Consider the following 13,052-nt stretch of genomic DNA (forward strand, 5'->3'; position numbering starts at 1 on the left):
TACCTGTTGGCAGCTCAGCGGCTGCTCAGCTCGGGCTGGACTCGAACCGCTGTTGCTCAGAGCTCAAACTCTTGAGCGAGCTCTTAACCAACTAAGCCACTCGGCCGGCCCCCTGTATTAGTTTTTTATGGCTGCTATAACTAAGCCCCACAAACTGGGTGGCTTAAAACAACAGAAATTTATTGTGTCATGGTTCTGGAGGCTGGAAATTTGAAATCAAGGTATCTGCAGGACCATGCTCCCTCTGAAACCTAAAGGGAAGTGTTTCTTGCCTCTTCCTGGCATCTGGTGGTTTGCTTCAGTCTTTGGCATTCCTTGGCATGCAACTGCATAACTCCAATATTTGCCTTCCTTGTCATATGGCATTCTTCCTGTGTGCCTCTGTCTTCACATGGCCATTTTATAAAGACAGCAGTCAGATTGGATTAGGGGCCCACCCTACTCCAGTATGACCTCATTTTAACTAACTACATGTGCAATGACCCTATTTCCAGATAAGGTCATGGTCTGAGGTACTGGGGATTAGGACTTCAACATACCATTTTTGAAGGGACATAACTCATAACATCTTTTCATACTTGTTTCTTGTTGCATAACAGAAATTCATGTGAATTTTAAACTTTTTACATTGGATATGGCTTAAATTTAGAAATCACAATATTCATTTGATTAGATAAGCATTATTTTAATTTAATTGATTCCATATGCATGATTAATTATTAATATTTTTTAATACATTGAGAATTTTTTGACCAATAAGTGGTTATTTAAAGTTAAATCTGTCATTACTCTTTATTAAAAATGATGACTATGCAATTCAGCACTCAGGGAATACATGCATGGATGAACAGATTACTAGGTTTTTTTTCATGCTTACCATTTATAAATCATCTTTAGAAATAGGTAATCCTGAAAGCATATGAACCATGTCTTATGATGTTTTCAAACCCGAAATTACATGGTTTAGAATTAGAGTTTGATATAAGAAATAGATTATAATTCACTCCAGATTACTTTCATGTAAATTTTCTACCCTGTGGTTTATTTATAGGCTATTTCTTTCCTGATATAGACAACATGGCTCTTGGCTACTTTTCACCCATTATGGTGCTGGTATGTCAAGGAAGTCACACTCATTATAATATTAACATTATCATTATATTATCATATACTAAATTACTTTGATAACTTTTCATGATCATACTCGTATATAGCCAACTGATTAATTTTTGGTTTTAAGTATTTAGAAAAATTGTTCTCCCCCTTAGAATGTATAATGTGATATACCCTAAGTTGGTACGCAGTAAATGTTTATTGAATGAATGAATAAATTTTTACATAACATTTTTATATTTATGTAGTATGCACATGTTATTTTATTGATTTATATGTCACTGGAGCCTAGGAGATATACTGGCATTTTGTAATTTCTGGATGTTTCTGACTTTTAAAACATTGCATAGATAAAATTAAAAAACCGTGAAGCTTATTATTAATGAGTTCTTGATTCCTTCATTGAACATTTAGTCACTTGTTTAGTGCAAGGCTCAGTAGATAATTGTTTGTTTGTTTTGGTATCTTGGTATCCAAAATACTTGGTGTTTTCCTACCATAGTATACAAACCCAGGTTGGACACTTAAATCTGAACTTCTAAGGACTACATTATATTGCCGTCTTTATGTTGGTGGGAGGTTAGAAACTGAGTGGGTACTTGACTCTTAAGAGATTCCCTGAAACCTGTTTTTGGAAGGTTTTATTATATGTATGATAACATGTTTTTTGGTCATTTGCTTGTTTCTTATTATAATGGAGTGATGAATGTGGTATGTAGGGTGGTATAAAGTTGTTACCTTTAAAAACAGACTATTGAATCAAAAGATGAGGTACCCTTCTGTGGTAGTTTTCTTACACTAATACATTAAGAACAGTTGTTTGTATACTTATTATCATTTAGTCCTTAGGGAAATGCAAATTAAAACCCAATAAGTAGAATGGCTACAAATAAAAGACTTACTATACCAAGTGGTAGCAAGGCGGGTCGATCAACTAGAACTCTTACATTGTTGCTGGGAATGCAAAATGATACAGACACTTTGGAAAACAGTTGTTTATAAAGTTAATCATACACTTAATCATGAGATTCAGCAACCCTATTCCTATTTAATTTAGAGAATTGAAAACATGTTTATATAAAGACTTGTACTTAAATATTCAGAGCAGTTTTATCCAGAATAGACCTAAACTTGAAACAACCCAAATGCCTATCAAATGGGTGAATAGATAAACACATTGTTGTACATCCATACCATGCAATAAAAAAGAACAAACTACTGATAGTTAAGTGATGTGGATGAACCTCAAAAGCATTGTGCTAAATAAAAGAAGCCAAACCAAAAAGAGTACATACAAAACAATTCCATGTATGAAATTTTAGAAAGCCCAAAGCTATAGTGACAGAAAGTAGATCAGTGGTTGCTAGGGGAGAGGGAAGTGGAACATAAGGAAACTTTTTTGGGTGATGGAAATGTTCTATATCATGATTATGGTAGTGGTTACGTGACTATTCATTTGTCAAAACTTATTGAATTGTACACTTAAAATTGGTAAATTTCATTGAATATAATTGTAGTTTAAAAATTTGATTTTAAAGGAAAGAATAGTGAGTTCCAATCTTGGTTTTACATTAAAATCACCTGGGGAGATTTTTTTTTAAAAGAATGCCCAGGACTCATCCCAAATTAATTCAGAATCTGTTGAGAATGAGGACTGAATTTCAGAATGTTAAAAAAGCTCCTAAGTAGTTTTATGTGCAGCCAAGTTTGGAAAAAACACTGCTCTAGAAAATGATCACCTTTATTAGTGTTATCAACATTTTAAAACTTGTAGGCAATCAAAACATTATGTAATACTTATTACATACCGTATTTGCTGGCGTATAAGACGATTTTTTGGCCCTGAAAAATATGCCTCCAAGTGGGGGGTCGTCTTATACGCCAGGTACACTTCAGATAGACTGCCCATAGTGCTTGCCCCGTGCCATAGTGGCCTCCCGATGCCCGCCCACTTCATTCCACATACCGTTCAGGCATCAGCAGCGCTGCTGGGTGTATGGTCGGCTGTGTGTGATTTTGCGAGTGTGGTAAATTCGGGTTACCGTATATTTCTTTACATATGCATTGAAGATTCGCGATTTTGCGCTATCATGGTGCCTGTTAGAATGTTGAAGAGCTCGCACTTGCACACTAGTGAGGTCCCAGGGAGATGCTGATGCAAGGGTGGACCAGACTGCTATAGTGACAGGGCGGGCAAACAGGGAGCAGGGACCAATCAAATCAGGCTTTGTATACAGCCAACAGCCAACCACAATACTGCACCATTGTACAGTACAGCATAGAAAATGTCGACCAGTCAAACCCCTATCATCCCTATCATGGCACCAGCCAAAAGAAAGAAGTATGATGCAAATTTTAAACTGAAAGTTATAAACTTTGCTAATGAAAATAATAATTGTGCTGCTGCAAGACAATATGGAGTAACAGAAAAGATGGTTCGGGACTGGAAATCAAATGAGAAAGCATTAAAGAGTATGCCAAGGGGTAAGTGTGCATTAAGAAGAGGCACCCCACACTGGCCAGAACTTGAAAAACATGTAGCAGACATGGTGGCTCAACATCGCCAAAACGGTTATGTGGTGACACGAAATACAATACGCTTGTTTGCACTTCAGTGGGCCAAATCAAATCTGATATTGTTTTACCTTTTATTTGGTGTGTGGAAGGTGTGCGGAAGAGGGGGTAGTCTTATACGGCGAGTATATAACAAACTCTGTATTTTGAGTGGAAATGTTAGGGGGTCGTCTTATACGCCCAGTCGTCTTATACACCGGCAAATACAGTAGATGCTGTGGACCATGTCAACTTTCTTTTCTACTTCAATCTATTCTCTTTTACCTATCTTTAGATTTATTAATGGGTCTCAAGGAAAATTTTTCTTTTACCATTTAAAGAATGTCTGTTTTGGGAAGGTCTTTTGCAAGAGTATACAAATTCTTGTCATTGTCACCATCAAAATACACTTGTATAGATGTGATGCCAACATATTTTATTCATGTTTGTTCACTCATTCATTTATAAAACTATATTTAATATTTTGTAATGCTCTGAGCAAAATAGAACATAATTTCTATATTTGAAGAGTACACAGCTTGGTATAGAATATACATATAAAATAGCATTTAACATCATATTTTATAATAATACAGGTAGTTACTGTGAAAGCAAAGAATAGGGAGTGATTAACTGGAGAAATGGGAACAGCTGAATATATTGCTCTATTTTAATATAGTTGCAATGATAAGAAATATTAAAATTATGCCTAATATTACAAAAAGATTGAAAACACTATTTTATTGCTTACAAGTTAGATTAACCCTTCATGAAATTCCTTTTGTATTGACATTTCTATGCCCTGTAATACTCTAGTCCATAGATGATTCAAAGGAGTAACATTGGCAGGCAGGAAGATGACAAAAATATTACCAGATATTAATCTTTTTTTCTCAGAATAAATTTTACAGATTTCTGTTTTTAGAATAGCTTTGTTATCTTTTATAATTCTTTTTTTTCTTTTAAAAAATATTGTTGCTTCTTTTAGATACAAATATATGATAGAGCTAATCAGCAAAATAGATTTTGGTCTATCCAGTCATTATCTTGTGGTCTGTAAGCAACAGGAAGATGTATTATGTCTTTGAAAGCCTCGGAGATAATTACATTTTTCTCCTATTCATTCGTGGTTTTATTGAATGGAAGTCTGCAGCATTAATACATTCAGGAAAAGCCAGCCTGTTTTTGTTTTGCTTAAGTATATCAACACCTGTTAATTGTCACATGACTGGCATGCATCACCAACACACATTGATGTTAGCAATACAAAACCCTTCCCCGTGTAATATTGGGTTGTCGGGAAAGTCATGACGTATTTTTTCTGTTTTTCGTTGCAAAAATGTGTCATGACTTTTCCGACAGCCCAATAGTTCTGTATGGTGAAAAAATAATCTTGCTAATTTTTTCTCTTACTCAGTATTATATTATTGTACTCCACGGCCATATATATTTGCATATATCTACCATATATATTATCACATATAATATATAATATAATATTGGGTTGTCGGAAAAGTCATGATGCATTTTGCAACAAAAAACATTGAAAAAAATACATCATGACTTTTCCAACAACCCAATATTATATTATCACATATATGCAGGAACTGTGAAGCTACCAGAAGTAGCTTCAGACTTCTGACTTCTTACTATATCTCAGTTTCCTCAACTGTAAATGGGCAGAATGATGGTAAAAATGTAGTTTTGAGGATAAATTAATTAGTATGTAAAGTATTTAGAAAAGAGCCAAGCAATTATTAGGTGCTATGTAAATATTCGCTATTATTATTATACCGAAATTGTTGAGAGTATTCTGTATGTGTTACCTTTCTGTCTTCAACCTTCTCCCTACCTCTGAAGCCTTTTCAATTTGTCTTGTGCTTTCACTCACTATATTAAAATTGATCTCTTAAAAGTCGCCAGTGACCTCACGATTGCCAAACACAATATCTGTTTTCCAGTTCTCATCCTTCATGATCTCTGTAGAGAATTTTCTGTAGTCTACTACTGCATCTTCTTCTTGAAATTCTTCCTAGATTTTTGTTTTACTTCACCATTCTGGTTCTCTTTCTGACTTCCTTCATTATTCTCTTATGCCATGAAAGTGGGATATACCTTCTTGCCCCAAGCTTTCTAATTTAGCAATCTTATTTATTTTGTAACTTCAATCACTGTTTTATGAATGTAAGGTAGCATTATATAGTGTAGTGGTTTAAATTATGTTTAAAGCCACTTTACTCATTTTCAAGTGAAATCTTAGATGGTATTCAGTTTTTGCAGTAGGAAAATTTGAGCTGTATTAGGGATTGAGGTGGGGTCCAGGACTCTTTATCAGCTTGGCCAACTTTTTCCCTTTCAATCCCTGATATACTTCCAAATAATCTTATCTTAGAATTTGGAGTCAGGAGATATGCCTTAATTTCTCGTCTGTAAAAATATCAGGATTTTTGTGAGATTCTAAATAAACTAATATATGAGAACATTCTTTAAAAATGTCACTGTGCAAATAATATGACTGTTAAGACTGCATTGTTGTTTCTACTTCTGGAATTCAAGATCAGCATGTTTAGGGGCCGGCCGAGTGGCTCAGTTGGTTAAGAGCTTGCTCAAGAGTGCAAGCTCTGAGCAACAGTGGTTCGATGCCTGGCCCGAGCTGAGCTGCCGCTGAGCTGCCAACAGGTGGCAGGATGGCTCAGCTAAAAACAAAAAACAACAGCAACAAGATCAGCATGTTTATTTATTTGCCTGCTGGATATTTCTAAATGGATACCCTACTAGCCACTCAAAATCAACATGTCTGGTAAGGGATTAATGTCCAGAATATTGGATTGTTGGAAAAGTCATGACTCATTTTTGCAACAAAAAACATAGAAAAAATATGTTATGACTTTTCCGACAACCCAATATATAAAGAACTCCTACAACTCAACAACAAATAACCTGATTAAAAAATGGACAAAGGACTTGAATAAACACTTCTACAAAGAAGATATGCAAATGGACAATAAGCACATGTGAAGATGCTCAACATCACTAATCATTGGGGAAGTGCAAGTCAAAATTACAATGGGAGATTTCCAGTCAAGATAGCAGAATAGGTAAACACTGTGCTTTCCTTCTTTCACAATCACGTCAAAATTACAACTAAACTACAGAACAACCATCCTTGAGAATCGCCTGAAGTCTCGCTGAACTGAAGCCCTACAATAAGAACATACAGAAGAAGCCACCTCCAAACTGGTAAGAGGAGGAAAGACGCAGAACGGACTGGTCATACATCTGCATATGACCATTAGAAATTTGGATAGATATCTCAGCTGCAGAGGTTCCCCCCGGAGGAGTGAAGAGTCCCAGTTCCACAACAGGCTTCCCAGCCCAGGGTTCCAGTGCGGGGGAGAGAAGTCCCCACAACTTCTGGGCGTGAAAACCAGCAGAGATTGTGGCTGAGTGAGACAGGGCAGCTGCAGTCCCAGGTGCTTCTCTCAAAGGGCCTGCACGTGGCCTTACTTGCTAATGGACTCACTGGCTTTGAGCTCCAGCGTTGGGGCAGCAGCACAAAAGGCATCAAAGACGTACGGGGAGGAACTGAATTGTCTGGCTGCAGGGCGAGGGCTGGAGGGGCAGCTTTCTTCTGGACAGAGGAGCTGCCAAAAGCCATTGTTTCTTTGTTGAATCCTCCCCTCTACCAGTGTACAGATGCAGGTGGCTGCCATATCTGAGTCTCCATCAGCCTGGCTAACTCCATTCATTTGCCCTGTCCTAGAGATTCCCTGAGACCCCACCTCACCTCACCCAACTTTCAGGATCACCCAAGCCGCTCCCAATGGATTTTCTGTATAAAGGGCCTACCTTGGCTTATGCTGCAGACTTTCCTAAAATCTCTCAAAGGTTCACAAAACCCAAACAAGCAGCACCTGCCTTTGTGTCCCCAACCTCTGGCTGAGCAGCCCTGAGTCCAGCAGTAGTGACAGCTGACCTCAGTTCATGGCTTGGCCTTTTGAGACACTTCCAAGCCCAGCATGGGTGGTGGCCATCTGCAGATTGCTTTGTGGCTCATGCCAGATGGTCCTGGGCAGGGCACAGGCTGTGGCTTAACTTGGACTGTGGTCGGGCCCCTCCCAGGAGGCCCTGGGGCCCAGTTGCCAGCTTTGGACTCAGCTGGAACATCACCCAGCTGCCTCCAGGGATGACACACCCAAAGGGCACAGTAGGCGCACACCAGAGTCCTGCTAAAGTGAATCCTCTTCTGTAGGGTCAGCCCCTGCACAACAGTGTCTCCACTGTAGTCATGGTCAGTCCTCATAATGAATCAGCCCGTGGGGCCATCCCTCCCATTGATGTGCTAACAGCGACCAAGGCTCAACTACAACAGGAAGGCAGACACAACCCACACAAGGGACATACCTGGAGCACCGACTCTGGTGACCAGGGAGACTGAGTCACTGAGCCCCATAGAACACCTACTACATAAGGCCACTCTACTAAGGCCAGGAGAGATAATAACCCTACCTAATACATAGAAACAAACACAGAGAGGCAGCCAAAATGGGGAGACCAAAACAAAAACAAAAACAAAAACAAAAAAAAACTGCCCCAAATGAAAGAACAGAACAAAGCTCCAGAAAAAGAACTAAACAAAATGGAGACAAGCAATCTACCAGATGCAGAGTTCCAAACACTAGTTATAAGGATGCTCAATGATCTCAGGGAGAACTTCAACAAAAAGATAGGAAACATAAAAAATGGAGATAGAAAACATAAAAAAGATCCAGTCAGAAATAAAGACTACAACAACTGAAATAAAGAATACATTAGAAGGAATCAGTAGTACATTAGATGAAGCAGAGAATCAAATCAGTGATTTAGAAGATTAGATAGCAGAAAATACCCAATCAGAACAGCAAAAAGAAAAAAGAATCCAAAAAAATGAGGACAGTTTAAGGGGCCTCTGGGACAACATCAAGCATACCAACATTTACATCATAGGTGTACCAGAAGGAGAAGAGAGAGAGCATGAAATTGAAAACCTATTTGAAGAAATAATGACTGAGAACTTCCCTAACCTAGTGAAGGAAATGGATATTCAAGCCCAGGAAGCACAGAGAGTCCCAAACAAGAGGAGCCCAAAGAGGCCCCACACTAATACACATCATAATTAAAATGCCAAGAGTTAAAGACAAAGAGAGAATCTTAAAAGTGGCAAGAGAAAAGCAGTTAGATATCTAAAAGATATCTTACCTCTGATAAGACTGAAAATTTGCAGGCCAGGAGGGATTGGCACAAAATATTCAAAGTTATGAAAAACAAGAACCTACAACCAAGATTACTCAGCAAAGGTATCATTTAGAATTGAAGGACTGATAAAGAGCTTCCCAGACAAGAAAAAGCTAAAGGAGTTCATCACTACCAAACCAGAATTACAATGTATCTTAGAGGGAGTACTTTAAGATGAAAAAAATATATATGAATAATAAAATTACAATAACTACATATCAACAATTACTTTAAATGTAAATGGATTAAATGCTGCAATGAAAAGATAGGGTGGCTGAATGGATAAGAAAACCAAACCCTTACATATGCTGCCTACAAGGACTCACTTCAGATCAAAAGACACACACAGACTGAAAGTAAAAGGATGGAGAAAGATATTTCATGAAAATGTAAAGGAAAAGAAAAAAACAGCTGGGGTAGCAATACTTATACCAGACAAAATATACTTTAAAACAAAGGCTGTAACAAGAGGCAAAGAGGGACCCAGTAATCGCACTTCTGTGTATTTATCTGAAGAAAACCAAAATGCTACTTCAAGGGTGTGTGTACATATGTTCATTGCAGCACTGTTTAATATGGCCAAGATGTGGAGGCAGCCTTGGTGTCCATAGATAGATGAGTGGATAAAGAGTAGGTAGTGCATATATACAATGAAATATTGCTTGGCCATGGTAGGGAGTGGGTTCTTGTCATCTTCGGTGACATGAATGCACCTGGAGGGTAATTGTGCTGAGTGGAGTAAGTCAGACAGAGAAAGACAGATGCAATGTGATTTCACTTATATGTGGAGTCTAAAGAACAAAACAAACAAACAAAACAGAAACAAACTCATAGATACAGAGAACATTTTGATGGTTGCCAGACGGGAGAGGGGTTGGAGGTGGGTGAAAAAGTGGAAAGGAGTCAGAAGTACAAATTGGTAGTTACAAAATAGTCATGGGGATATAAAGCAATAGGGAATATAGTCATAAATATGGTAATAACTGTATAGGGCCAGGTGGGTGCTTACTAGACTAGTCAGGGGGATCACTTCTTAAATTATATAAATCTAACCACTATGCTGTATACCTAAAATAATATTGAATGTCAACTGTAATTGAATAATTTAAAAGGCGGGGGGAAATAGATGAAGGGGATAAGAAGTTCAAATTTCCAGATATAAAAACAAATAAGTCATGGGGATGTAATACACAGCATAGGGAATATAGTCAATAATATTGTGATAGTGTGATATAGTGTCAGATGGTTACTGGACTTAACATGGTGATCACTTTTTTAGGTATATTAATATTGAATAACTATGGTGTACACCTGAAACCAATATAGTATTGTATGTTAGCTATGTTTCAATAAAAATCTTAAAAACAAAACAAAACAATGGGACACCACTGTATATCCATTAGGATGGCTGTTATAAAAAAAACAACAGAAAATAACAGCTGATAGTGAGGATATGGAGAAATTGGAACCATTGTGCTTTACTAGTGGGAATATAAAATGGTTCTGCTGCTGTGGGAAATGATATGGCAGTTTCTCAAAAAATTACCATATCTAGCAATTCCATTTCTAGGTATATAACCAAAAAAATTGAAATCAGAAACTCGAACAGATATTTGTACACCTATGTTTATAGCAGCATAGTCATAATAGCCAAAAGGTGAAAGCAACCCCGTGTCCATGGACAGATAAATGGACAAACAAAATTTGGCATATACATACAGTGGAATATTATTCAGCCTTAAAAAGGAAGGAAATCCTGATATATCTTACAACATGTATGAAACTTGAAGACATTATGTCAAGTGAAATAAGCTAGATACAAAAGGGCAAAAATTATATGACCCCATTTATATGAGCTACTTAGAATAGGCAAAATCATAGAGAAAGTAAAATAGAGGTTACCAGGGGTTGGGGAGAGAGGGGAATGGAGGGTTATTATTTAATGGGTACACAGCATTTTCTTATAGGATGATGAAAAAGTTCTGGATATGGCTAGTTGCACAACATTGTGAATTCACTTAATGCTACTGAGCTGTACACTTAAAAATGGTTAAATAGTGAATCTTATATATATTTTACCATAATAAAAAATTTTTTTAAGAAGGCCACATATGATATGATTCTATTTATATGAAATATCCAGAATAGGCAAATCCTAGGGACAGAAAGTAGATTAGTGGTTTCCATGGGCTGGGGTAGGGGAAGTAATTGCTAATGGGTATGGGTTTCTTTTTGGGGTGATGAAATGTTCTAAAATTAGGTAGTAGTGATGATTGCTCAAATTGGTGAATATACTAAATACCACTGAATTATACACTCTTAAAGGGTGAATTTTTTTTTTTACTGAGAATATATGTTTTATTAGTGTGATTAAATATGACACTTTCATTTATTACAGTTTAAGCCAGTCCTTCCTTCATGACTTATATGTGAGAAATAAAATAATTGAATAAGGGTGAATTTTATGATATAAGAATTATATCACAAAGCTGTTATTAAAAAAGCAAATATTCCGAATTAAAAAAAAAATCTTCAAAGACATTCTCCTTCGGGATTGAGGTCTAAATTTCTAAGCCTATTTTTGGAGACCTGGGTTCACTTTCCAGTTTTGTCACTTTCTAGCTGTGTAACCTGGGATGACAAATTACTTAATCTCTCTGTGCCTCAGTTTCTTAACTATAAAATGGAGACACAATACCATCTCAGAACGTTTATATCATAGTTAAACGAGATAAGATATTTTTATTCTTCAATTGTTTATGGAGTACCAATTGTGTGCTAAGCTCTGATCTAGCCACTGGAGATGTGGCTAAAGCCAAGTTCCTGCTTTCATGGAGCTTACATTTTAGTAAGGAGACAGACAGCACTTTACACTTTCAGTTTGTGTTATAATTGTTACAGGTATTAGCTTCCCTTCCAGTATGCAAGCACTTCCAGGGCAAGGATTGTAGTCTACAATATATTCAGCATCCAGCATAATACCTAGTAGGTTTCATAATGGACTTTAAAAATTTTAAAGTCTTTGTGAAAGTGAATTGAGACGTTTCTATGACTTTCCTAATAGTGATTCCCAGCACTGGCTGTTTTACACTTTACTCAAGTCACTTGAGAAGCTTTGTTAACATACAGATTCTGGGGCTCTACTCTTGGAAATTCTATGTAACTAAGATTGGAATGGGACTCCGGAATCTGTATTTTTGGCAAGCTTTCCAGGTTTAAATATTTGGGAACTACTGCTCCATAGCACTTAGCACAGTGATTCACGTAGTATACTCATATGCTTAGTGAATGTTGGTTGAATTGATTTATTGATTGATCTATACACTAGTTTGTTCCAAACCAGATTTGGTACTTGTGGGTACAATTGAATTAAATAGACCGTATTCAGGAAAGAGTTATATGAAAAAATCATTATACTCAGCAACCCTACAGTATGCTGATATTAGGAAAATCACTAATATCTATCCTTTATTTTTTTAAATGTTAGTTAACATACTTTATTCAAAATAATTCTCTACATTTTAATAGGTACATAAGTTTTTGTAAAAACATCAAAAGACTCTGAAAGGATTTACATCAAACTGATAAATAGCTCTGTGAAGAGAAAGGGGGAGTGAGTGGTGACCACGAGGAAATTTAGTTTAATCTATTTAATCTTTTTGAATTATTTTATGATGAGAACCTGTTTGTGTGTTTTTTTTGTTGTTGTTTTTTTTTTTTAGCTGACCCATCCTGCCACCTGTTGGCAGCTCAGCGGCAGCTCAGCTCGGGCCAGGCATCGAACCACTGTTGCTCAGAGCTCGCACTCTTGAGCAAGCTCTTAACCAGCTGCGCCACTTGGCTGGCCCTCTGTTTATGTATTTTTTTGTATAATAACGTAGTTAAATTAAAGACTATGGTTTATTCAGCTGCATTTTTTGGTCATCATCTTTTGCCTTTTAAATTAATCATGGGTTAGAAAGATACCACCTTTATAAACCTGATTTTGGCCAAAGGTTTTTTGTTTTTTTAAAAAAATATTTTTATTGGGGAATTGGGGGATGGGAACAGCGCTGGGGAATTAGGGGAAGGGGAACAGACAAGTTGCTGTCCTTTTGTTCTTCAGTCTAGTT

General features: G+C 36.9%; 1 protein-coding gene across 1 annotated transcript in view; it reads left to right on the forward strand.

The window, feature by feature from the left end:
* Nucleotides 1-13,052, forward strand: part of ZSWIM5 (zinc finger SWIM-type containing 5) — a 184,097-nt gene that overhangs the window by 7,745 nt on the left and 163,300 nt on the right. The window lies entirely within an intron of this gene.

The sequence above is a fragment of the Hipposideros armiger genome, unplaced genomic scaffold (genome assembly GCF_001890085.2).
Source record: "Hipposideros armiger isolate ML-2016 unplaced genomic scaffold, ASM189008v1 scaffold_965, whole genome shotgun sequence".
Classification (NCBI taxonomy): domain Eukaryota; kingdom Metazoa; phylum Chordata; class Mammalia; order Chiroptera; family Hipposideridae; genus Hipposideros; species Hipposideros armiger.